We start from the raw sequence: 27,003 nt of genomic DNA, 5'->3' as shown, positions 1-27,003 counted from the left end.
GAAATCCATGTCAAAATGAAGATAAAAGAAGAAAGTTCCAATGACGAGCATGACGGCAAGATAGAAGAAGTAGCTATAAAGTTAAGAGAAGAAACCACTCAGGAACTTAAAGAGGTCAAAGAAGAGGAAGATAAGAAAATAGAAGAAGAAGAAAGAGAAATAGAAAGTGAGGAAAAATGTAGTTGTCAATGTAACGGTGAAGAAATCCATGTCGAAGTGAAGATGATAGAAGAAAGTTCCAGTGACGAGTCTCTGAAGGAAGAAGAAAAGAAGTATAAGCCTAGCAGAAGATGTAAACAAAGAAGAAAGAAAAGTAAAATGAGATTTAGATATATTCACGTAAAGACATGGAAGAAGAAGAAGAGAAAGAAATTAAAAATAGAAAGGAACCTGAAGAAAGTTAAGAATATGATAAAAAGGGTCAACATAGATCAAATGGATTTTGATGCTACTTCGCCAAAGAGAAGGAAGAAGAAGACGAGACGGAAAAGACAAGGAAAGCATGCATTTGATGAAGATGTAGAACATAAGGAAGAAGTCTTGGCAGAAACCAGATTGGAAGAAGAGAGAAATGAAAGTAATTTCTTTACTGGAAGAAAGTTGGAAGAGGAGGAAGAAGAATCTTGAAAAGAATAGAAAAGAAAATAGAAGAAAGAGAAGAAAAGAAGAGGAAGGAAAAAGAAACAAGATAATAACAAGCAACGAGTATCTGAAAGAATCGGAAGAAACAAATATGACTGAATAGTGCAAAGGAAGGAGATGTTATGACTTATTTAGACTGGTAAGCAGACGTTTCTAGGATTAAAAAAGTTCTCTGAAAAAGTTCCAGTTTACCAGAAGAAAAATTCGTGGAATTATTAGTGATCTATTTGAAGGAAGAAAATTTTAGTTCTTTAATGTTAGTTCCTGTAAGAAGATATATAGATATGATAATCATCGTTGGAGGAAAATCTATTCTGCAAGTTATATCTAAAAAAGAATAATGAATGCTAATTTATATCACCACCCCATTGAACAATGAGACTGATAGTGAAAGATCAAACCTGTAAAAGAAGAGAGGCCAAAGAAAGTAATATGGAAAATGGATGTAAACTTTTCAATATACGAACAGAAGAGAAAGAAGATAGAACAGTTAAGCACAGAAGGAAGTTAATTACGAAGAAAACTCTCAGGAAAAAGGAGAAGATAATATGAAACAAGATCGAATAGTATCAGTAAAATGAATTCTCTGCAAGCTTAGACGACTAAAGGTCATCGTGTATTTAGAAAAGTGTAAAACAAATGGGTTGTAATCCCAGAAGATAAAGAAAAATCGGTTGTATTCCGAGAACGGGTTGTAATCCCAAAAGTTAAAGAAGAATCGGTTGTATTCCGAGAAAAGGGTAGTAATCCCAGAAATTAAATATATCTAGATACATGCTGATATGAAATTAAGGCTGATGTGAAGAATTAGTGTAGCTGATAAAAACACTTAGATGGTCAACTTAGAGAAGAGAGAGAGTTCTTTGAAACGGAAAAATCTGAGCTAACTGATAATCTGTAGAGAGGTTGCTGAAAGAAGAAAAGAGTGAAACGGAAATTACTATTTTGGCATGACATCGTCAGGTAAAGACTATCTTGGAGAAATTAGACGAGCAGACTTGCAGGAGATGAACTATTGAAGAATTATATTTTGTATCTAAAAATAACTTAAGAGGTCACGAATATTTCCGGAACGGTGATAAGATATCTAGAAACGAAAATTGAAAGAAGAGATAAATCGAGAGATGAGGAAAAATGCTGGCTGCCAAAAGATATAATTTCACAGTAAAAGTGAAAAGCAATGTAAGCTGTAGAAATGAGAACTAATGAGAAAACTTAAACGAGATGTAGAGAAAGTGGAAAAATTTATCTATTTCCAAAAGATTTTTTCCAATATATAAATTTTTATCCTCAAGGAGGGGGATATTGTGTCACGTGCCAGTTTCACACGACACAATGAATGTTGCAAGGAGGAATGGTTTCTCGGAATCGACAAGAGATGGCAGCACGCTATATAAAGAGGAGCAAAGGAAATTATAAAAAACTTAGAGAGAAGAAGAGGAATTATATATATATTATAGTAAATTGAGAAATATATAAAAGAAGAGTTCAAATACTATAAAAGAAATAAATAGAATGTTGTATATAGTAAATTAAAAGAATTAAGAATATGGCCACATATGAAACGTTTAGGAAGGTTATTAAGTAAACGAACGAATTCAGAAATCTATCTCTTTTTATTTTCCTGACGAGGAGAACATCGTCAGTGTTTTGGTTGTTTGTCCCCGGTGGCGCTGTTGTCAAATTAGACGCCCCGAAGCACTTTTCGGTTGCGCTTTTTCTTAGTCGCACTGGGCCATTGGCAGCGCTTGCTATTAGCGATCCTGGTTATTCCCCTTTGGTCGTTAAATAGGAGGTGGCGCTGTTGTCAGATTAGACGCCCCTAAGAATCCTCTATAGCTTTGGTTCAATTCTCTACAAGGAATGCAGCATAATGATTTGTCTATATTATTGAGAAGAGATACGGTAAAGAGAAATATTTGCGATAAATGAAAGAAATAAGATTCTTTTCCAGTGGCAAAGAAGAAATAAGAATTTGCTGCGGAAAGAATAAATAGAAGAATTTATCGAGAATATAAGAATATCTCGGCGGAATATAGAAGATAATAAGAATTGCTGCTGAAAGAAGAAATAAGAATTGATATGAATAGAGGAAATAAGAACAGCGATGAATAAAAAAGGGAATGACTATTTTTTGTAAATAGAAGAAAGAAGAAGACATGCATATATTTTGTTCAAAGAAGAAATTGATAAGAAAAGAAGAAGAAGCCTTTTGATAATAAAAGAAGAAGAAGCCTTACGATAATCAAAGAAGAAGAAGCCTTGTTGATAATAAAAGAAGAAGAAGCCTTTCCATATTAAAAGAAGAAGAAGCTTTTTAAAAGAAGAAGAAGCCCTTTAAAGAAGAAGAAGCTTTTTGATAATAAAAGAAGAAGAAGCCTTTTGAAAGAAGAAGCCATTTAAAAGAAGAAGAAGCCTTTTCCATATTAAAAGAAGAAGAAGCCTTTTGATGATAAAAGAAGAAAAGAAGAAGAAGCCTTGTCGATTATACATACATATATATATTTTCTCTGTATTTTGTATAGTTCTCAGAATATAGATCCGCATTTAACTATATCCTTTTGGCTATAAAACGCTTTCTTATTTGGAATTCTCAAATAAAAGAACCTATCCCCTGAGATTAAGATATCTGTAGCCGTGGTAAATAACATGTAAGTACGTACCCCAAGGGGCGTAGCATTAGTGGCGCTCCTAACGTGGGGCATTACATAAGGGCGTAGCATCTTAATTCCATAGTTTTCTCATATTCTCTTTTTTTACTCGTTCTTTCTGTATTCCCCTCTATTTTCCTTTGTTATTTTCTACCTTTACGTCTCTATGTTTCTTTTACGTTTCTTTCTCGTTCTTTCTGTTTCTTTCTTCCTTTGTGTTCTCGTTCTTTCTTCTTTTACTCTATTTGTTTTGTTCTCGTTATTTGTATTTGCTCCTATCGTTTTTCGATTATATTCTTGTTCTCTACCTTTTGATCTTTGTTTTTCTTGTTCCTCCGCTCTCTTTCTTTCCTTAATTATTTCTCTTTCCCATGGATTCATCCCATACTTACCTCTTTCTTTCCATCTTTAACTATCTTTGTTTTGTAGTTCTTCCTCTATTTCTTCTCTTTTTTCTTCGTTTTCTGTTTCTATCTTTCCCTCTCTGTTAATCTCGTTCTTACTATATTTTCTTCTTTCTTTGTTTTCTCATTCTTTACCTCTGTTTCTTTGTTTTCTCGACCTTTTTATTTTTCCCTGTTTTTCACCTTTTTAACTTTTCCCTCTGTTTCTTCATTTCGATTTATATTTATTCTTCCCTTCTGCTTCTCCTTCTTCCTCTTACTATCTCTCACATTCTCTATTTCTCTTTACCTGTTTTTCATCAATTAGTGAAGAAAGCATCAAAGTCCAGAATGCTATTTTGTTTGTATTCGTTGGGGAAAAGATAACAATATTGTCGTCAGACTTTCAGGTGTGATTGTGCTGCCAAATATTTGGGTAGGCCACATTTTCACAACTCACCCGATTTTGGGAGAGTTGAAATTTAAAAAAAGAAGAAAATAAGAAAATAAACTTGAATTCAATGAATATAACATTTTATGTTTGAAACTCCAGCTGTTATAGAAATATGATATGAAAACTTAAAATAAGCCGCCATTTCCCAATATGGGGGCGAAACATCAATTCTGATTTTAGGAGACTTCTGGTATGCTATATCGGGCAACATTCTGAACATCTCTGCAAAAATTCAGTTTTGATAGATTTTATTCGCCTAACCGTGGAAAAAAATTAAATTAGCTAATTATAATCCTCCCTCAGAAGTGCAGAAGTGGAGTGGTAAGTGTCTGTCCCATAGAGGCGGAGAACGGTCCCCAAATTGCAGAAACGCTAGAATCAGGGTGTGGTTTCACAGCGATGATGGACACAGAATGTCACTTTCAAACGACTCAGTGAAGGGTGAGTGCTTTATTGAGCATCCTTCCGTGCGTGGGGCCATCGCGATACTCATGCGTGGTCGGTGCAGATTGCGTGGTGCTGCAGACCGCACTGCTGATCATATATTATGCTCATTAACAGCCCATGTTTCACTCTTCATTACAAGGATTCAGCACAGGGAAGAAGTCATAAAAATTGTGATTATGGGTAGATTTCATCACCGCTAACGTTTGACCCCGATCCTGGTATAAACGGGTAACGTGATTGCTAATGATGCACACAGAACTCGAAATGCATCAAATCAAGGTTGATGCATTTTTGTGCATCAATTGACACAGTTAAACATATAATTTTGGTTTCCTTGAAGTGAATTTGTCTGATCAGTTCGATTGATGCATTTTAGAACTTCACACGGAACAGTAGCTGAAAAAGGTACCCTTCGATGTATTTATTCGTCTATTTTGATGAACGAAAAGCGTATTAGCAGTTTATGAACTTTAATGTATTACTAACTAACTCTCTAGCCTTCTTAAACGCGAAGGTGTATGGCTGCAGCAACACAGGCATTCCATCTGTCTCTATCCTGAGCAAGATTTATCTATCCACTCTTTTCAATCCATACCGATTTCCTTTACGTCCATCTAGTAATGTATTACTAGAGTAAATCAATATACATATTTGTGTCAATTGACACATTAAGGTTGTGTGTGTGTGTCTATTTTACAAGAGGCCCTGTAACACAATCACCGCAAAAGTGAAAAATGAAAAATTCCTCACAACTATTTCAAGCTCACAGAACAGCCGCGTGCGTCATTCCTAACGCCTTTCGCAGGCGTAGCGTGCCCAGCATCTCCGAACTGCCGTGTGTTGGCAATTTTAGCAAATTTTGCCATTTGTTGACATGTACAAAGAATGAATTCCGAACCACACGAAGGCACCTGCAAATAGAGAGCATTCGGTAACGAGCCGAAACGAAGAAAAAAAATATCTAGAAACCTCCATATTTCTGTCATGGAAGTTCCTAAAAGTGATTTCGAGCGTTGCACCTTTTGATTTCATAATAAGCAGAGAATGGAAATTTTCTTCTTGGTGACGAATCACGAAGAAGAGTGCCTCAGTGGGCAATAAGCTCACTTTCTCTCTCTGGCTAGAAACCCTCGAAAAATTACAATTTTTATCCAACTTGTATGCAACACCAGTATACAGACGCACGGTAATTTACCTTACTGTCTTTAGTATTTTTTTAATATTTAACGTCGCGTTTCTGCCACTTGGCTAATCTGAACGATAACGATGAGTTATGATCAGATACAAATTGATGAAAGGACACTCATGTGCCACCGAGCGTTTTAAGTTGTTCTTTTAAACTCTAGTAAATGTTTTGCTATTATAACACTTACATTCTAGCCTCGCTTTTCTGCCACTTTAGGCTAATTGCAACGATGAAGATGAGAAAAGATATAATGAAATTGAGGAAGGAGCACTCACGAAGATGGCGAGGCCCGGACTCGAATTAGGAACCCCTGGCGTCACAGCGCGCTTTGTTTATCTTCAAGATTGACCTAAAGAGATAGAAAATCGGTGTTAAGTTAAGGAAATAGATGAACAAATCATTTAAAGTTACTGAATGATAAAACAACTGAGATATAATTGCAAGAAGAAATGAGCAAAAGTTTTGTGAAGGATTTAGTAACTCACACTTTCCCCCCAAAATGTTAGGCGAGGGAGGAAACTTTAATTTCTAATCAAAGCATCTTCACCCTCCCTTCCCAAGTTTTCCAACCCTTTCGTTCTTCCTCCCCTTGGCGCGTACCCGAAGGACGAAATAACGAACCGAATTAAGGGGGGAAACAGTGCTATGTATGGAGGAGCATGAAATCATTTTAACACAATTAACCGGCTGCCTTAATTAGTGACGTCGGGAGCCGAAGTGCGGAGAGGAGGGAGGATTAGGGAGGGGTTGGTTTCATCCTGTAACAAGCGCAGTTTTGGATTACTCACTCATTCTCATGTCACATCGAGCTGGAATAAAAATATAATGAAAAAATGTGAAGGGTGACAGCGACACATCAATCAATTTAACCGCCTCTCTAGTGTCAAAGAGATATTGATCTGGATTCACGGTTCTAGAATCAAGTAAAGCTGCCGGTTTTTCGGGTTCTGTTCTTCGAGCTCTGTGTCAACTTATCATTGTTTCTGATAATGGTGTAATCTCTGTACACTTTTCTACTAGAAGGTATTGAGATCGCATAACTGACAAGTGTGCTTGAGAGTTGAAGTAGATGCTTTCTGCTTTAAGAGACCAACACTCTTTCTGCTTCGGTGAAGATCTGGAAAATCTCCATACTATAGTGTTTCAATAGTCGCGCAACCCAAACTTCGATAGCGTATAACATGAAAACCGTGAGAGATATTTTCACCTGGTTATCTGCATTATAAAGAAAGCCTAATCTATTGAGATATTTTTCAATGCTTAACATTGTCAATTTACTCCATGCAGGAAATTCTACAAATTAATCAATGGCGGAAGTAAGCGTTAATTTTTTTCAAGAATGATACTTATAGGTGAGAAACGTATGTAATAAATTATCGAAGAGTTATAATTAGGCATCGGGACATAAGCGCCTAACCCTGAAAGTAGGTGGGTGGAGGCGGGCTTTCTTCAGGGGTTCCCCCTCCTTTATTTTTTGTTTTATGTTTTGTTTTTTTATGTCTGATGACTGATGCCACTTGGATCAGCCATTGGGGTCGTGTGCAGCATTTTATGGGTCTGGTACTGGCGATTATATGGATTAAGTTTAAAAATGCCACTTTTGGGGCATATCAACTTAGCTGGTAACATTAGGAAGTCGAACTTTTGTCAACATAGGCAGGCAAGAAGTGCCTAGGTTATGGCCATGCATTTACATTAAAATCATTATCAGTGACAGCTCCAGAAAGACAAATTTCTGTTACATACCCAATAGGACAAAGAAATGTAAATAGATTGCCAAAGAGGAATAGAGATGGCAGCACCAGACGGGAAAGATTAAGAATTAACATTATATATGTGAATAACTTTATGAATAAGAATAAAGCAGATTGGAAAGATGAAAAACAATAGAATCTACTATAAGAAGATAAAGAATAAATATAAAAAAACTAAATTAATATATATACGCGATAAATTAAACCAGTGATCATATGTAAATTGATCAGAAAATTAAAGAAGTCAAAGCACTGATACTATAATCTGATTGATTTACCATTCCCATAGCGAAAATTTTGTTTACACCAGTGGCGGCGCGTTGGTTGCGCGTTTTAGCCGTAGTACCTACTTCGATGCGCGTCTCAATCGTTTGGCACCAAGTATACACTCTGTTGTACCCAGTTAGTGTGGCGCGTTCCAATCGCAGCCGCAAGGAAGCTGGATAGAGGAATTCATTAAATCGTCAAAACATAAATTAATTGAAATCCAGAGGGAAGTTCACAAATAAGATAAGAAGGAAGTCCAGATCCAGAACGTTCATTAAGAAGGAAGTCTAGATCCAGATCCTCCATATTGAGAAGGAAGTCCAGATCCCGACCGCCCATTAAGAAGGACGTCCAGATCCAGATCTGTCCATTACGAAGAAGTCCAGATAGAAGAATATTCAAATAGAGAAAAGAAATAATAAAAATCATATTGAGATGAAAATTGACTGTAAACAAGAATTATACAAGAAAGTAGCTTATCATGTAAATATTCTTACTCCATGTATCCTGTGTTTAAATAATATATTCGTTTAAACGTCTCCATTGGAAGGCATCCTGTCTGGTTTCGTTGTCTACAAAGAACCCTACCCTGTAGATATTCTAGCTGAGGTTTAAGATTAAGATTCATTCACCTTGCACCAAATGGAGGTAGCATTTCATAGGAATGATAGTGCCTCGTGCTCCTCTCAAATTGTGTCCGCTTTGTTCTCGGTATCGTCTCGATTCATAAACATCCATCTCGTTTCTCGTCCCGGCTTCAAAAGGCAAGTCTCGGTCTCGTCACACAAGTCTCGAAACACAATACAAACAACACATACAGCGTGTTACCACACAAATATTAACAGCTTATAGTAACCATTAAGGGAATCAACAATTCTCAATGAAATGTTTCTATTCGACGCTTCGTTTCGACTATACCAACCATTACCTGAATATGTACGACCACTTGAAGATATTCCAGCAAAGGATTCATTTTGTAATTATTAGTGTTAACAAAATATGCAACTTGTCTATAAATAATCACGTAGACATCCACTTGGTATGTCTGAAAAGTTGTATCGTAAAGGAAATTTGATGCAGGTGTATTTTTCAGATATCGTACCAAAATCTCAAACGACAAAGAGCCGTTCTTACTAAGCTCCAAAAAATGTCTGGGCAGAGTTTTTGAAAATATCCAAAATTGGCGACAGGTATACCTATACGAGTATAAACATAACATTGTCCGAGTCTCCGATCCCACAATGAGAGTTCGCCCAATAACATTAATTTCTTTGGAATTAAAAATTCCTGTCACACCTGTAACCCCATTAACATCAAATAAATTTACAGTCATTTTCGTTGCTTTTTATTGCACGATCCATTCGGGGCGTAAACTCCATGAAGTGCGTGAGCGAGATTTGTGCGTGTCCTGCCATCCCGCCCTTCGCACGTAGCTCGGCAACGCATTATTTGTGTCTGCTTAGTTTAATAAGCTTTCTCTTTGCACAAAGCCGATCCACGCAAGTAATTAACGCGACGCATGGGAAACAGGCGAATTCTAATTATGGGAGCATTTGGCATGATGCGATGAATTCGTGTTTCCCTGATGCGAGCAATTGCTGGCTGCATTGCCCGCAACTGGGAGCAATCACGATGACGTTTTGCCCGTCGTTTTTTGAAAAACGAAGCTGGTATTAGTCATGTTGTCATTCGCGAGGGGTGATGCAGGACTGCATCAGGATGCAAGCGTTTCTGCAGTTTGAATGGTTTAGTACTTACTCCGCGGGAACATGCAATGCATTACCGTCTGGTGATTAAAGGTCGCTGGGTTCGATTCCCGACGGAAGCACAAAGTTCACGGGTCGAGTAAATGAGTGACCTGTCAGACCAGGAGCTAGAATTGGTTTCCATGAATCTGGCAAACGGACCACTATCTGGATATGACCAGGGGCGTCACAGATTGCGTAGTGGTAAACCTTGTTGCTTTGTAATCAAAGGGTCCCGACTAGGGATGGTATCTACGCGAGACTATATAGCCACAAACTTTCACAGCCTATAGAGGTGATTAAAGCAGCAAACAAGTTTTTTCAATAACATTCTTCCGTTTACAACCTCGTTTCAATCTTAAGAGCACTCGGAAAAACGGAATTTTATCCTGAATATATGCAACTCAGCGGTACAGGTTCACAATTGACACTAACGGGCGACTTTGTACGTACCATAAACAAAATACATGATTTATCTACAACACTCACGTAGATATATGATATTGGTGTGTTTGAAGAATCCGCTAGTAAAGAAAACTTGGTTAAGGTAAAATTTTCAGATCGTACCAAAAGCTCGTTCGTACGAGATTGAGAGTCTTAAAACACAAAACTCGGTCTCGCATCAGTTTTACAGAAATCTCGTTCTCGATCTCGTATCGAAGGGTCTGATGTCGTTCTCGTCTCAAATTTTACAAATTTTATGTTATAACCCCTTGAAGGAGGTTTACTCAAAGTATCAATGTAGTGGTTAATGTTGTATCTTTGTAAAAAAGATTGGATCCCCGGTGGATGGACGTAACACAGTGGTTTGGATCCCACTTTAAACTCTAGATCCAATTTCGATTAGCAAAAATAAGAATATATTGGATTAGCCTATCAGAGCATAAACAAACCCTTGAAGATGATTCGTTAACGGAAAACCTCACAGGGAGCTGGCTCCTTGTTTACCGTTGAATTCCCCCCAAGAGCAATTTCCTCGGGGTCCTAACTCTTTCGACCATCCTATTGTGCTAAGCGAGGATTCCATTTGAAAGTAGCAGATGGACGATTTCCCACACCTCTCGGTTCGAGCCGTCAACCAATCCGGGCGACTGCTCAGCTAGCGGATGTTGTAAAGTGAACTAAATCCTTGCTAGATCCTCCTGTCTTCCCTGTAAATCTTGCAGGATCAGGGGAGAACACGCAGTCAATTTGTCACCGCTCCTGGAGAGCCCGTCCAGTAAACCTACGGGCAAAAATGGTGGCTTTGCCTTAAGTCGAACCAACGCTCGCACGTCTTTCCTGACCCATCAAACGTAGCCTTTTTCGTTCATCTCTTGGATTTTAAAGCTGCTACAGGGTGGGCCGAAAGTCTTAATGTTTTATGACATCATGGATAATTTAATACGCAGCACGTGCATGCTGCACATGGCCATCATTACACGGAAAATATCCACTCGTGATTCGCTCAAGTTAATGTAGGTATATATCAGTCCCGGGTTTGAATCCCGCCTGGGCGAGGATGTTTGTGAGTGTCTATTCATCAATTTCATCATGCCATCACTCATCTCCATCTTCGCAAATTAGCCAAAAGTGGCACAAAAAGCGAAGAAAAATAAAGCAAATCAAAATCAAAAAAATAATGTAGACATATCGGCACCCGTGACGTTATGGAGGACAAATTTCTTAATAACGACAAAATATAGGACAAAGCTCGTAAATTTAAAGAAAACGTGTCGTGGCAAAAACTCCCCATTTAGTTATGTTTTGCAAGTTCCTTCTTTTACGTCGCGTATATGCATATTTATGCTAATCGTTACTACGATGATGAAAATTATTAAATGAAATAATGAAGGGAAAAGTAAATAGGAACTCAAGGTCAGGCCAGACTAGATTGATTAATCGATAGATTTTGTTTACTTCACTTCGCTTTTCTGCCACTTTTGGATAATCGCGAATATAAGGATGAGTGATGATATGATAAAATTGATGAACGGACACTCCCAAAGAACATCCATGACCAGGTCTGGATATCAACCCGTTACTCTTTTCTCGCAGCTCACTGTGCTAACGACACGGCCACGAAGGTTGGTATAAGCCAGATTTAGTGTTGCCCACGAGACGAGACGAGACTTTGGTCTGTCCCGTCCCGTCTCGTGAAAATGCTGTCTCGTCTCGTGTCTCGTATCGAAAATATTCGTTTGTCCCGTCTCGAAAGGTTCTGTCTCGTCTCGTCTCGTAAAAGTGATCCGGGATATCATGCCAACAAAAGTCAAAAGTAGCAGAAACACAATATTTTTCCGGAAAGTGGGATAAAGCTTCAAATAGTTTACCCATTGCGTGGTGAGAATAAATAAGGTTCGTTAATCACGAGGACATTAATATTAAAAATGCAGTTTGTTGGTTACTGATTGCTAGGTATCTTATGAAATCTACCTTGTGTTTTTTCTCGCTTCCATACAACTGTCTATGCATCATTCATAAGTGAGTGCTCTATTTCATTACTGCTATACCTTTGGGAAGTCTTCAAGTGTTTTCCACTAGACCTTCTCTCTTTCTGAATGTCGAACTTCCGTGCACTATGAAAATGTACATTTTTTCTTTAAATTCTAAGCTTGGCGCTGGGAGCAACAAAAAAGTTTTTAAATGTGTAGTACGAACACAAAAGACTATTTAAAATTTCAATACTTAGTATATTACAAATAGAAAGCATTTATTGTTCTTAATATTGTTAAACAACTTCTATGATATAAGTTTCAAAAAGTGTTTCTTTGTGATATTGTGCTGTTTCTTACGCTCAGCTTATGACGCACATACTTTGTTTTCCCTTTAGCCTCTAAGCCCGGTACCATCACCGCTTGATCTAATTTATCCTTCGGCAGGCACGCATCTAGAAACATTTGTCGGGGGAAGTGTCCGAGCCAAGTGTTTTAGAAAAAATGATAATAATAACATTAATGACAATTAAGCAAATGTTTAAATTACTACATTAATATAATTCATAGGTCTATTCACTTGAATATGTAAATTAATTAATTCTATTATTGTTATTACATGCAATGTTACAAAGATGGTACAAGGATAGTAATATAACAGCACGAATATTAGCTAATATCTAGCTTACGTGTAGTTAAGATCGCCAAAATTTGCATAAAAACAGCTGTCCTGGCTAGGAAATTAATGTCAAGAAAGGTGATGAATTGAAGATTTGCTGAATAACAAAAAAGAATGTTAAATCCAGTTTACGAAAAAAAAAGTTCCTAATTAATATTTCTGTACATAAATCTTCATTGATACTGTCATGCAAAGCCGTATGATCCCAATAGAACCTTGTTTTCTAGTAAGTTCGGCAGGAATAAGTAACCCTCGATTATGCTAAACAAATATATTTTTTTGTTTAGCTAGAGCAAGGCCCCAGGAGGATGCAAGAAGCCGTTCCTGCAAAAGTGTATGTTTTAAGAAGCGAAGAAACGAAAAAAAACACCACGTATGGAAGGCAAACCTGCATTAATTTATATCGCATATTTACAGAGCCATGCCTCCTGAAGTTATAAAAATCCCAACTTGATTGATTCTTTGAGACATGCTATAGTTGAAAAAAATATGTTTAGATGCACCAAAAGTGCATCATTATCAGATCATGCATATAACGTGTTATTGGAATCAACATATTTGTGTAAATTGGGTGCCTCCCCGATGGCGTAGTAATAACGTCGAGGTCTTGTAATGAACGGTCTTCGCGTTCGATACCCAATGGAGTCACAAAGTGGATCGGATCGCACTTTAAACTGTAGGTCGGTTCGCGATTTAGCCTATTTGTGAATCAAGTGGACTTAAAAAAAATTAAAAAAATTATCAACCTTAAGAATATTCGAATCCACTAATTCACTCGCAGGTAAGTCAAATTTCACGTATCCCTCTTCATCCTTGTTCATAGACTTCCTGCAATACCTTGTGAATGTGTGTTATATCCCACCAGGTGCGAGAAATATGCAGAGTTATTCTTTCCCTGTACTGCGTTACTTCTTTTCATAACAGTAAGGCTAAATTCTTGTTTTATCTGAACTTTTAAAAAATGTGTAAAATACGTCTCTATCTTTAAACAACCACCCTTTCTCATGTATGTGTAAAATAATCCCAATCTGTCTCAGAAAACCTCTTCCTACAATCAAATGGCGGAAACAACTCTCAAGTCTCAACAATTATAAATTTATGCTCAAATTTCCTATCATTTATACAAACAGTAGCACATATCACGTCCTTTGGTGCAACACTGTCAACAGTTAATGTTACTTTCCTCGTCCTAATCAATTTACTTCCAACCAGTGACGGCGCCAGGGAAATGTGACTGGGGGGCGGGGGCGGAAGGCTGGCAACAAAATATTGTAAGGGGGCAGTCACATTAAAACGCCCGAAAACACGACACATATATACATATATAATAATACTTATAATAATAATAATAATAATTATTATTATTATAATTATTATTATATTCATGTATGGTGTTTTGTGTTTGTCTTTTATTTAGAGTGGACGTTTACTGCCTAAATTTACTTCTTGATTACGAGTTTATCTCCACATGATTCGTTTTAATAAAGACATTAATTCTTTTTTATTGGTAAATTGCGTTGTCTCTAGTGGCCTATTTCAGTATTGGAAGACATTCATAATTTTATAATTCATCGCCTTTCTTGAGATGAAACTACTGATATAAATATTTAAGTTATAAGATAATAATATAAATGACGAAAAAATGCTTCGAAGAGTTTAATTTTCTTGGAAAATAAACGTTACGTTGGAAGAAATTAATCTTCTTAAGTATTAGAAACAATGTGAGGCACTTAGTGAAGTGCAATTCTCCCGTAGGAGAATTCTGCTCTATGTGCTTTGGAGAACACATTGCCCACCCTTGGTACGTCCAGGACTTGACATTTCTTCTCAATGGCAAGAACAGCCAAATGAGGCAGTTTGCATCCAGCATCCTGTTTCGAGCAAACCTTTTCAAAGATTTTAAGGACAACCATCTTCGTAACGCTGAAGAGTTTTGGGCAAAATTTGTGTTTCACCTTTCAGGGAAATGTTATCACAGGATAAAAAATCAGACAAAGGTTTCAGTTATCTCATAATTCAAGAAATATTTTGACCCTGGCATTACTTACTCATACTCTACCATTCCAACGTATGTCTGTGCTACCCAATTACAGGCACCTATGGAGTTCGTGGGAAGACGTTCTTCGATTTTGATATGTATGAGAAAGAGCAAACCTGCATCTAATGATTGAAGAGTGGCAAATCCTAATATGCGTTCTTTTACCTGCCCGCGATATGTTTTGAATCGAATTTTAAGTGTAATTTGCATTTTAAGGTTCACGTTCAATACATTTCCAAATAATATCCCCTCATTAACTTCAAGAGTATCGAAGAAATTCCCTTTGTTAAGGTTTCCTCAGACTCATCATCTCGAAATTCAAGTCCCTGAATAGTAAGAAACCGCGATGAATCCACAACAACTGACATGTAGTGTCGGGGTTTCTTCGATCACCTTTGGTCCTGGGTTCGATACCCAGTGGAGGCACTTTAAACTATAAGTCCAGTCCCGATTAGACTTACTGTGCATAAAGTGGACTTAAAACATTAAATCAACTAACCAACCAACTCTTGAATCAACTTTGAATGTCTTTTAATAATTAGCGTTGTCACTAACGACCACGATTAGAATAATTTGCCCGTACTACAGATGATGTCTTGGGGTCCTGAAAATATTCGTGATGTTTTAAAACCATCCACATTCAACACTTTTCACAGTTCTTAAGACTGGTTAAAACTTAGGTTAATCTCGGCTATTACAGGACATAAATGAATGAGAAATCACCTATGCCCAGGTCGGCGCTCGAATCTTGAAAGAAAGTCACACACACATAGCTATATACGTATATACTAAAACAAACAATATTTGTTAATCAAGTTGGTATTATAAGCAGGAAAGTGATATCATGCAGAATACACCACTTTCAAAAGGTGAAAATTGTCATACTCTTATAAATGAACTCTCTTATTATTCGATATTTCATTAACTTCAGTTGGGGGGCCCGGGGGGGGGAAGGGGCGAAGTGTCTGACATGGGGCGTCGCCGTGCCCCCTCTGGCGTCGTTACTGCTTCCAACCCTCTAATAACTTCGCTGCTGATAGCCTCACCTTCGAAATGGAAGCTTGTGTGTCGGCGAATAATACAAAGAACTTGTGTTCACTGTCCCTCTTTCATTCAAAGTCTGCCGTTTTCCTTTTCAGTTTTTCCTGCAAAACTTCCTGTCAGCAAGCAAACCAAATTACAGAATTTTTATTGCCTCTCCCTTGCATCAACCTTCATTCCTACTTCAGGCCTGGATTTATGGCAGTTACAAGCTCCTGCAGGTCAACCTCGCCCCTATGTTTGGTGATTGCCCCCTGAAGCAACGGTGTCCATTGTTCAAAGCGAAACCTCTGTCAGTGGGGAACGGCGAAAAATAGTCTCGGAATACACCCTGGCCATAAACAGGTTCCCGCTACCCTGACATTGCTATCAGCTTCCCTCTGAAATTTGATAAAACTACTTTGTGAAATTTGTTTTGAAGGCTAAATTCACAGAATTAAAATAACAGCTACACATTCCTTCATCTGATTTACAGAAAGGCTAATCGGGACTGGACCCACAGTTTAAAGTGGGATTCAAATCACTATGTGCCTTCACCGGGTATCACACCCGAGACCCCTTGATTACAAGGCGACGACGCTAACACCGCACCATCGGGGAGTCCCCTCGTAGAACAACGTTTCCTTCTACGGCGATTATACAGAACTCTGTGCTCTTCTTCATTTGAAATCTATTCTATATCAGACTCGGTATTTCGTTATTACAATCCAAGGAATAGTATTCTCCTTAAATAAGAAATAAATAAATAAAAAAAGAATAGAAATAATCTTCAAACGGACGTAAAGAAATCGAATCCAACCACCTGTAGATTGCCTGAGGGAAACAACAAGAATTTTCTGAACAAAGACATTTCCGAAATTTCCATAACATTCTAATAATTTCGCAACCCGTGCAAATAATCATGTGGTAAAATCTTGTCATGGTTCCCTGTAAACACTAAAATCACCAAATTAGTTATTTCCATATTTCCCGTATGTTCTCCTCCTCTTTAGATCTCAGCTGTTCGGAGTGGGATAATGCAAGATTATTTGTCCCTAATTATCTCCTTCTCTTAGTCTTGCTAATATATTGGATTCCTTAAAAACTTTCCCAACAACTCCTTATCAATTTGTACTGCCATGTTTCCTACAATGTTTTTCCTACAACCTAATAACTTCACTTCTGTACACCCTTTGATGTAAAAATTAAATAATAATAATAATAAACCCTATTCGTCGGTCCGTTTATCTTTCCAACCTATAAAGCTGAGACTATTTTTACAAGATAAATCTCGGACTCAGACACTGCACGATGTTTTGTTCCCTCCTTCCACCTTCTCTACCTGCCCTTTTACTTGATGTTATTCAGAATTATATTAGTATCTGGAGTACTATCGTAACATAAAGTTATTAACCTGGAATAAATTGAAAAAAAAATTGGGGAGTAACGTTGTGATTCGAAAGAGTATAGAAAATAAGTTTAGGTATTCATTCATTACTCTCTCTAGAATAGTCTTCTTTTGACTTAAAACACGCTTATCAACGTTTCTAATTGAAATACTTTATTCCAAGCAAACAAGAATTTGCAACTGATCAAATATTTTGCTTTTATTTTTTCGAGACATTCGAGACGAGACGAGAGTTTTCAAAAGCCGTCCCGTCCCGTCTCGTGTCTCGTCTCGGAAACGAGACGAGACAGGCATTCTGTCTCGTCCCGTCTCGAATTCCAAAAGGTTTGTCCCGTGAGCAACACTAGCCAGATTCGAATCTGGTCTTCGAGGATTATTTAAAATTTGTGTCCAAGTTATCTGATTTTTTATTTGATTTTCTGCCACTTTTGGCTAATCGCAAAGATGAGGATGAGTGATGATATGATAAAATGGAGGGATTGGACACTCATGCCCAGGCCGGGATTCGGACCCGCGACCCGCTCACGTAATCTAACAATAATATCACGAGTAACATTATCGAACACATGAGCTTTTCATGAGTTTGATTTGTAGCACAAACGTTTCCTCTATCGACAAATGTTGCCAAACGCCTGACATCATTGGCCACGTGTTTCCTTTGGCAAGGTGAAGTTTTCGAACAGCTGTTGAACATAGAACCTCCGGACGTCTTGACCCAAACGGCAAAGGCAGCCTTGTGTCTTTCCTCAAAGTCCAAACTGTTAGGAAAAATTTCCCGAGCGATTCTAGATATCGGTACTGTTCTCTTGACCTTACTAAGGGACCAGCAGTAATCCGTAGATGTTATTCTTATCGTTTACAAACAATTGTGGAATATGTTTTCTAACTGGAAGCAGGAATTTCTATACATACTCTTAAGGTGAAGGTGAATGACTTGTATTAGCGTGATTTTGACCTTCATAAACAAAAGCGGCCACATGTTCAAAGGAAATTTTTCTTTGATATTCATGATGTTATCACGTGATCCAAACAAGATAAAATAATGAAGTAAACTTTGTACAAATCCAGGGGTTCGTGAAGTGAGCTCCGAAACCAGATATCCTGGATTCGAATCTTTCCAGCATACTCACCACTGTTATTTAATTTTGTCACGAAATTTGTCTGTTACATATGGCAGGGTGGGTTAGCCTGGTTTTGAGCAGAACATGACCCACTCTAGCTCACTCTTGGCGCCGCCCTTGAGTTGAACAACCAAGTCCCGACCAAGTTTTATTACATAGTCAAGGATAATATTTAACAAAACACAATCATTGTGTTAGGATCGTCACCTTTACCACGTAACAAAACGTTACATCCAAATAATATATAATTCAGCTGGATAACCATGTGCAGAAGAAGTAGAAACGGTAAAAAGGGAAAAAATGTTGCTCAGGAAGAGCTTCACAGCCAAGTTCCTGTGTAATTAGATCTTTGATGTTTACTAAACATGCTGGAAACCTGCCTTGGCTGGAATGTAAGACAGCCACATGCAGAATAAAATTTATTCAACTGATCTTTGTCAGATACTGTTAGGTATTCTATTTAAAATGCCAAAGTGAAAAATTTATTAAGGTCGACGGACAAGCTCAAAATGCGGTGTTTTAAAATACTATGGGATAATCTATCGTAAGATTTTCACCTATCTTTGGAAGAGACACAAGGATTCCTCGCAGAAAATTATAGTTCCACTCTATAACTTAATTATATTGTAATATATTTAAACGTTTTACATACGTACACTGTAAAACGTTCACTGGAGAAATGACGGTCTAAGGTCGTCAATTTTTGCTGCCATCAAACTACCGTAAAAAAAAAGACCGTGGCCATTTTCGAAACATTAATATCCATTATATAATTAATCTAATTAATGCAATTTTCAAAATGTATTTATTGTGCACGCAACGATAATTTACAATCAATATCTATCTATATTCATGATAAAATATTAAAACTTACATAAAAAAAACGGTTACGTCCCTTTTTTGTAAATTGACAGTAGACTATTAAATTTTAACGGGAAAATATTGTAAAATTTACGTTAACTTCTAACGTACGTGTTGAATGTAATAGGCACAGATACTGTTAAAGAAAACGATCGACCAACAACAACACCCTCAATTGCGACTTTGGAATAAACTGAACTTAGATGTGACACTGCCCTGTCATGTTACACGGCGAGAAACAAGCTAAGGCTTAACATGCCATTCCAGCAATTCCTCAATCGAAGAGGAATTTCGACGCTATCATGTGAAAAGTTTTTAAATTATAAGAGACAAAATGGATTTTATATACGAGAGTTTTATTTGCAATAAAGTTTCCAACGTTAAAAGTATAACTACAATTAGCGCCATCTGCCATTAGACCAGGTTCTTCGTTCTTTCACTGAAAATCCAACTGTAAATGCGGCCACGAATCTGGATTCATTTCCTCAAGCAAGTGAATCGGCGAGTGTCTACGTCACTGTCAAGATAGCTTGTTTACGAGTATTTGTGGGGTATTTGAGAAGTTTGTCACAGTGCCCTTAGTGTTCATCATACAACTTGAAAAGGAAGAAAGACGAACCTCCCATTTACCCTAATAAGTATCATATAATCAAGGCTAAGGGCGATTCATACTTTTTATTCATATTAGAAAGCTAGAGACCGAGAGAAATTTTCGAATCGTGATTTGAATTTTTTGTTGCCTGGATATTCCTGCCCTCCTAAGGAATCTGCATGAGATATTTCAGGCTCGTTTATGGCGAAGCAAGAATCACACCCAAATTAATTGGGAAAGAGAGAGGGATTGAGAGAGAGAGAGAGAGAGAGAGAGAGAGAGAGAGAGAGAGAGAGAGAGAGAGAGAGAGACAGACAGACTGAAAGAAAAGAAGAAAAGAGATAAAAGGAAGATGGTAAAACCTCGGTTGAAAGAGGGAAAGAAAGAGATAAGTATATTGATAAACCTAAGAGAGAGAGAAAGAAAAACAAAGAAAAATATAAAACAGTCGAAGAAAGAGAGTGAGAAAGAACAGAGGAAAAAGAGAAAACAGAGTATGAAGGAAAGAGAGAACGAAAGAAAGGAAGAGAGAGAAAAATGGGTTAAGATAAAAGAAACTAAGAGAAACAGAAGAAGAAAGAATGATAAAAGAGAGGGAGAAGAACGAAAAAGAGAAAAAGGATGAAAGAGGAAGCAGATGAAAAAGGGAAAGACTAAAAGAAAGCTCGGTAGGAGAATAAAAAAGTTGAGCATAAAAAAATAAATCCAAGATTTTGACCAAAGAACAAAAACAGCCTGGTGTTCAAAACGCAAACACAATTTCTGAGAATAAAAACAAATGGGTTCTCTGGTAGGCAAACTACCGCACCTCAAGTTGGGCGTGTTTAAAATCTTGAACGAGAGAAAGAAAGGTGATTTTTATCCACAATTGTCCATCTCGTGCTGCAAAGATGACAGAAGAAAATCGACGCGTTTCAAGTGAAAAATTCTGCAGTTGGAATGTTGTCAATTGACAAAAAAAATCTTTTGACATTTATCTGTTTAGAAATGTAAAAGAACAAAAACTTTTAAAGACGTATTTTCGAAAAAAAATTAAATGTCAAAAAACCAAATGCGCATTTTGAGTTCAAAATCAAAACTGTACTCAAATAAAGGAGATATTTAATACAATATATTGCACAATAACTTTAAAATTTGTTTATTTTGTGTCCTAAACTTCTCAAATGCTCTGTAGATAGGTACTGCTATTTTTTATTAGACACAGAGAACCACTAGGTTAGTAATTATTTAGAAAAGAGGTTTGTCTAAGATGGTTCTCAGCGGCCTGGGTGGAATTTCAGGCAGGTCGTTTTTCCAAAACTTAAAGTATCAGTGTGGATATTCAATATAAGAAAAAATTTCGGAAAAGTTCTAAAACCTGATAAAGGTGCGACCGAGCTTTACCAAAATAATTCCAGAAACACGATAGAAACGCAGTCACCCAACTGGTAACAAGATACCTGCATGATTTGACCACGTAGAACTTCTATCCTCTATGTTACAGCTTCCTACTTTTACACCCTTCCAAATCACGGTTCCTCAATTCTTTTTCTTTCCGTCTTTTTTCGGATCTCCAAAGATTTACTTACTTTTCAGAATATCTTATCAGCAGAACCTTGGCACAATTTTCTTCAATTCTTCCTTTCGTCACGTTCTCCCCCTTTGAACCTCATTTCCTACCCCCAGTCCCCCCCCCCTTTTTACATCTCGGTCTACTTGAACAGGGCGCACCGTTCGCGTTAGTTAGGATGCGCGTCGCCAGATGTCGGGATTCACACCCTGGTGGCTGAGAGGAACGCCACCTGGCGACGCAGGGAACCTTCCAGGCGTGAATAACCGATCACGGCTCACCCTGCCAGCAGATTTTCTGAACTGTGGAACCGAAAGCGGAAATGGCAAGAGGAAGAGAGCTGAAGAATACGGGGATAGTTAGCTGTGATTTCCCTCTCCACGTCAGCTAATCTTCAGCTCCCGTCAAAAAGAGAAAGGGTGAGCTGACAGGCACAGTGGCGGACTTGCAAATGGCACACTGGGTGCGAGTCGACAAGCACAAGTGATCGCGTGTGTGTGTGTTCAATATCTCGTCGGTCACAGAACACAGTATTGGGATACGAAAGCACAGGGCGCTTGATAAGTCATTCTATTTCGAAATAGTTCTGACTCTTCTAAGCCGGTTTTTCTGAAACCACTTATACAACTAAGGCGCGGATTTTTTCTTACATAACCAAATCATCATTAAAATATTTGATATTATTTTTCATAGTCTTCGATCGCGTTCTTCGACCCTCGAATAGTTACTAAGAAAAGTTGTTGTTCGTCTTTTCCTCTACACGCTCTGGCGGTTTTATGCGGCGACACCCTGTAGACTATACTCTATTCAGGGAATCTATGGACCGAGGCCGCGCATAAAGGTAGAGAAAGGGAGAAAGCGAGTGGGAGGAGCGAAGCAGAACATGCTGCTGCAAGGGCTGGTAGCTGCAGTCTCTCTTCCCCCTCCACGCGATCCCACTCCCTCACAAGGGTTCATTGTCGAGCCTCTCGAGTCACTACCTGCGCAGAGACTTGCTTTCGCTCGCTCCCTCCAGAGTCCACATAACATAGAATCCATTTATGTCAACAAGAATATTAGCGTGAAATGTTAATCGGACATATCCCATTGGCTGCATATTTTTCGCGTTTGGCATGAGCACCACTTCTCTCGTCGTCGGTGAATTTTTTTTCTGCAGGTGGTGGGGATCGAACCTACGACGGGCCTCTGATTTACTAGAATCTAGTGCTAGAACGAACTATTCCATGCAATGATTCATTCCATGTATTCTCCACTGTCCAAGATAATACAATAAATACATAGGAGGATCTGGAAGTTCACCTGAAGGCGAGTGAAGACATGCTCTCTCTCGAAACGTACTGTTAGGATAAGTAAAACTAAAAAAGAAACTAGACGCCGGTGGTGGCGCGTTCACATCCCGGCCTAGGCATGGGCGGGCGTTCTTTGTGAGTCTCCCTTCATCAATTTCATATTATCCTCATCGTCGCCATTAGCCAAAGCCACGCTAAGTAACAAGAATCAAATCAAATCTTGCAAGTTCGAAACGTGCATACTTTAACTTCTCTTCAACAAATTAAAATACGATGAACTGATTTCAATGCCAAAACAAACGAACCATAAAAACGCATAAATTTAGTTTCGACGATTTCAATGCAATAGGAAAAAGCAGAGAGAAAAAAAATAGTGAAGGACGATGAGAACGACTTAAAAGAGAAAAAAACGGAGATGAAAGTAAGATTATGCTCGGACTTTAATCATTCATGATTTCTTTTTCCTCCGTCGTGAAAACGCAATCAGACTCCGTGCATGCTAGTTTTTCAGTCGGCTGTAAAGCACATTACTTGTCAGGGTAATATAATATACGAGCCGATTTTACAGAGTCGTGCTGGAGCGGGGAGGGGGCGGCGTGTCTGGAACGCCAAGTACCGGACGCCCTCATCCATTCTGATTTCAGACGGTTTTCATAACCTCACCTTCCAGCAACTCGACTGGAAATATTCTCCAGAGTTCGCCGTCCGTCTCCCAAGACTTTAACACAGTTTGCGAGCAGACGCAGAAAAAAATTCTTGGGGCGTAACACTGTTTTAAAGGAGGCCATTTTTTTTCTTGGAAATAACAGTACCGTGTCTCTGGCATAGCGAAACAGTCGAAAGTAGTACTGCAGCAAGGATGCTAAGATTAAACTTTGGGAGGTTGTTAAAAGAATGGTTTCACTTGCTGTGTGGTTTTTACGCACACAGTTGCAAAGGGGGAAATATGTATGTAAAAGTGTATTTCTTTGTACATGCTCTGGCCTAGGTTGCTTTTTACCCGGTAGTCGGGGAAGCCAACGGTTCGGTTCCCTCAACGGCTTCCCCGTTTGAAAGGTAACAATAGGACCGTGCCCCGCTGGTTGGGGGCGGGTCGTTTGTCGGAGATATAAATACCGGTTCCGACTTTGTTACGGTCTCTCTATACTAGACGCAGCCGAGGTTTTACAAGTTTACTTGGTTTTACCCTCGGGAGCTTCCCTTCTCTTTGTTCTCTTCCTAATTGTAGTTTTTTCACCATCTATTCTATTTTCGCCGCCTGGTAAAAATCTCTTTACAAGATTGAAACCAGGTTTAAACAAATCCCGATGTCATGTAGGTAGTTAGCATACTAGTGCATGCCAAGCATGAATGGAGGCTTTCCCAAGGGAGAAATCCGGCTTGACTGGATCTATTCCGAACGGAAGACGGCGCCTAGGTAAAAGACCGAACATGGGACTGTGATGTACTCAAGAGTGCATCAACGTCTCAAGCGAGGTCTGCGCCTTTTGGTGCAGTCGCAGTTGACTCAGGTCGGACGCCACTCACCCCCGCGAGCCCTTTGGGGGCGGGATTTTTCCTTCTTTTCTTTTATTTATTTATTTTTTATTATTATTATTTTTTTACGGTCTCTCTTATGCTCACAGATCGCAGAAAGTGACCGTCCCTCAATGGATTGACAGTTTTTTGGATGCAGCGATACACACAGAGCGTAAGCGCCGTAGCTATGCGTAGGGAATTCTGCGCGTGATAAACTGCGGGGCGAGTTAACGCTATGATTAATAGTGCGCTCGTAGAGTGAAGTCTTGGTAAGTGCAATTCTCTGCGTTTTGGAGCAAAAGGCAACCGGGAACAGTTGCTATTGGATTTGTTATGAAAAGATATATACAGGGTGACTGGTAATTAGATGTATTCCCTGAAAGGGGTTAAAGTAGAGACAATTTGAAATATATTTGACCATATGATACCCCGTCCGAAAATTAGTAGTTTTCGAGATAATCGAATTTCAATTGTTTTTTTCAAAAATGACAATTTTCCACATAAAAAGAAGAATTGAGGAAAAACTGCTCATTGTATGGAACTTATTTCAGCGTTTTCTGATAGCTAACAAATAAGTGGTTCGTTGAAAAAAAAGTTTTCCCAAATAACAATCACATGTAAGTAACGGGTGGGTCTAAACTTACAAGTGATGATAAAAAAATGCACTCTTAGTTTACTTGGCAACGTATTAATAACAAAAATGGCATGACACGAAGCGTACAAATTACTTAAATTATTTCCTTGTGACATCTGCTATCCAACAAGGTACAAATGTTGCTAACATTCACATTTGTGTACAAGAAATAATACTTCATTCATCTTCATGTGAATGGAATCAATGAACAATACAATTAAAGGACATTACACGTCTTGTTCAAAGTGGGCACCTCCATTACGAATGCAGGCACACAGGTTTTTACCGACATTTGGTCTCTTAACTCGTGATGTGATGGTGTCTTTGATGTGTTGACCAGCTGTTAAGATCCTCTCCCTGAGCTCTTCTTGCAAGTTTACCGGTGTCTTGTCATGTGGCTCCAAATGTAAAAGTCGCAAGGCGGCAAGTCGGGGGATCGAGCCGGCCAGGAAATCGGGCCGCCTCGACCAATCCATTTCTTTGGGTAATTTTCATCCAGCCACTGTCGCACGCCCAGGCAGAAGTATGGATGTGCGTAATAAACAATCATTTGATCGAGCCATTTTTTCTGCCCCAAATCTTAAATGGCATCACTTATGAACATTTTTTGAGGAACGGGATGGCAATGTTGTTGGAGGATGTGCCTCTAGCTACAAGACGTGACATGATTTATCAGCATGATGACTGCCCAGCTCGATCCCCCGATCGATTTGACGGCTTGCGACTTTTACATTTGGAGCCACATGACAAGACACCGGTAAACTCACAAGAAGAGCACAGGGAGAGGATCTTAACAGCTGGTCAACATATCAAGGACACCATCACATCACGAGTTAAGAAACCAAATGTCCGTAAAAACCTGTGTGCCTGCATTTGTAATGGAGGTGCCCACTTTGAACAAGACGTGTAATGTTCTTTAATTGTATTGTTCATTGATTCCATTCACATGAAGATGAATGAAGTATTATTTATTGTACACAAATGTGAATGTTAGCAACATTTGTACCTTGTTGGATAGCAGATGTCACAAGGAAGTAAGTTAAGTAATTTGTACGCTTCGTGTCATACCATTTTTGTTATTAATACGTTGCCAAGTAAACTAAGAGTGCATTTTTTTATCATCACTTGTAAGTTTAGACCCACCCGTTACTTACATGTGATTGTTATTTGGGAAAGACTTTTTTTTCCACGAACCACTTATTTGTTAGCTATCAGAAAACGCTGAAATAAGTTCCATACAATGAGCAGGTTTTCCTCAATTCTTCTTTTTATGTGGAAAATTGTCATTTTTTAAAAAAAACAATTGAAATTCGATTATCTCGAAAACTACTAATTTTCGGACGGGGTATCATATGGTCAAATTTATTGCAAATTGTCTGTACTTTAACCCCTTTCAGGGAATACATCTAATTACCAGTCACCCTGTATATACGGCGACGGGTAGAAGTGTAAATAAATGTTGTACATAAAGAGATAAATCCGTGAGACGTTATTCTTGCCAACACACTCAAGTTCATCCCTTTCAGATAGGAACTACAGCTCACGTTTCTTCCTTTCTGAAAGCAATTAGTATCATTTTCAAGTCCTCCCTTCCTATGAGGAACTTGTTCCAGTTCAAGGATATTCTTTCAAAAATCAACTGGTTCTAGTTCAAATTTTTCCCTTCTAAAAATAAATTGTTTCTATTTCAAGTTCCTCTTCATTTCGAAATGTTACTGAGTTCACTTCAAATTTCTTCATTCCTAATACTGCTTCTTGTCCAAAGTTCTTCATTGCTAAAAGTAAAAGTTTCTTCTCCAAAGTTCTTCATCCCAAAAGTAACTGCTTCTTGTCCAAAGTTCTTCCTTCCTAAAAGCAAATGTTTTATGTCCAAAATTCTTCCTTCCTTAAGATAACTGCTTCTTGTTCAAGGTTCTTCATTGCTAAAAGTAACTGCTTCTTCTACAAAGTTCTTCCTTCCTAAAAGAAACTGGTTTTTGTCCAAAGTTTTTCCTTCCTAAAAGTAACTGCTTCTTGTCCAAAGTTCTTCCTTCCTAAAGTAACTCCTTCTTTCCCAAAGTTCTTCCTTCCTAAAAGAAACTGCTTCTTGTCCAAGGTTCTTCCTTCCTAAAAGTAACTGCTTCTTGTTCAAAGTTACAAAGTTCTTCCTTCCTAAAAGAAACTGGCTTCTTAAAAGGAATTCGTGCAAGTTTAAGGGTATCTCTTCTCTAGAGCAACCAGTTCCAGTTCACAGTCCACTCTTCCTAACAACAACTAGTTCCAGTTTGAGAGTTTTCCTGCAATAAACTAGTATAACTTACCTTCTTTCCTAAGAGCAGCGGTGTAAGGGGTGGCTCTTTCTAAAGACATCC

General features: G+C 38.3%; 1 pseudogene; it reads left to right on the top strand.

The window, feature by feature from the left end:
- LOC145985602 (uncharacterized) overlaps positions 1-27,003 on the top strand; it is a 76,911-nt pseudogene that overhangs the window by 43,571 nt on the left and 6,337 nt on the right.

The sequence above is a fragment of the Lepisma saccharinum genome, chromosome 3, assembly GCF_977018435.1.
Source record: "Lepisma saccharinum chromosome 3, izLepSacc3.1, whole genome shotgun sequence".
NCBI lineage: Eukaryota > Metazoa > Arthropoda > Insecta > Zygentoma > Lepismatidae > Lepisma > Lepisma saccharinum.
This window is presented reverse-complemented; position numbering and strand designations above follow the sequence as displayed.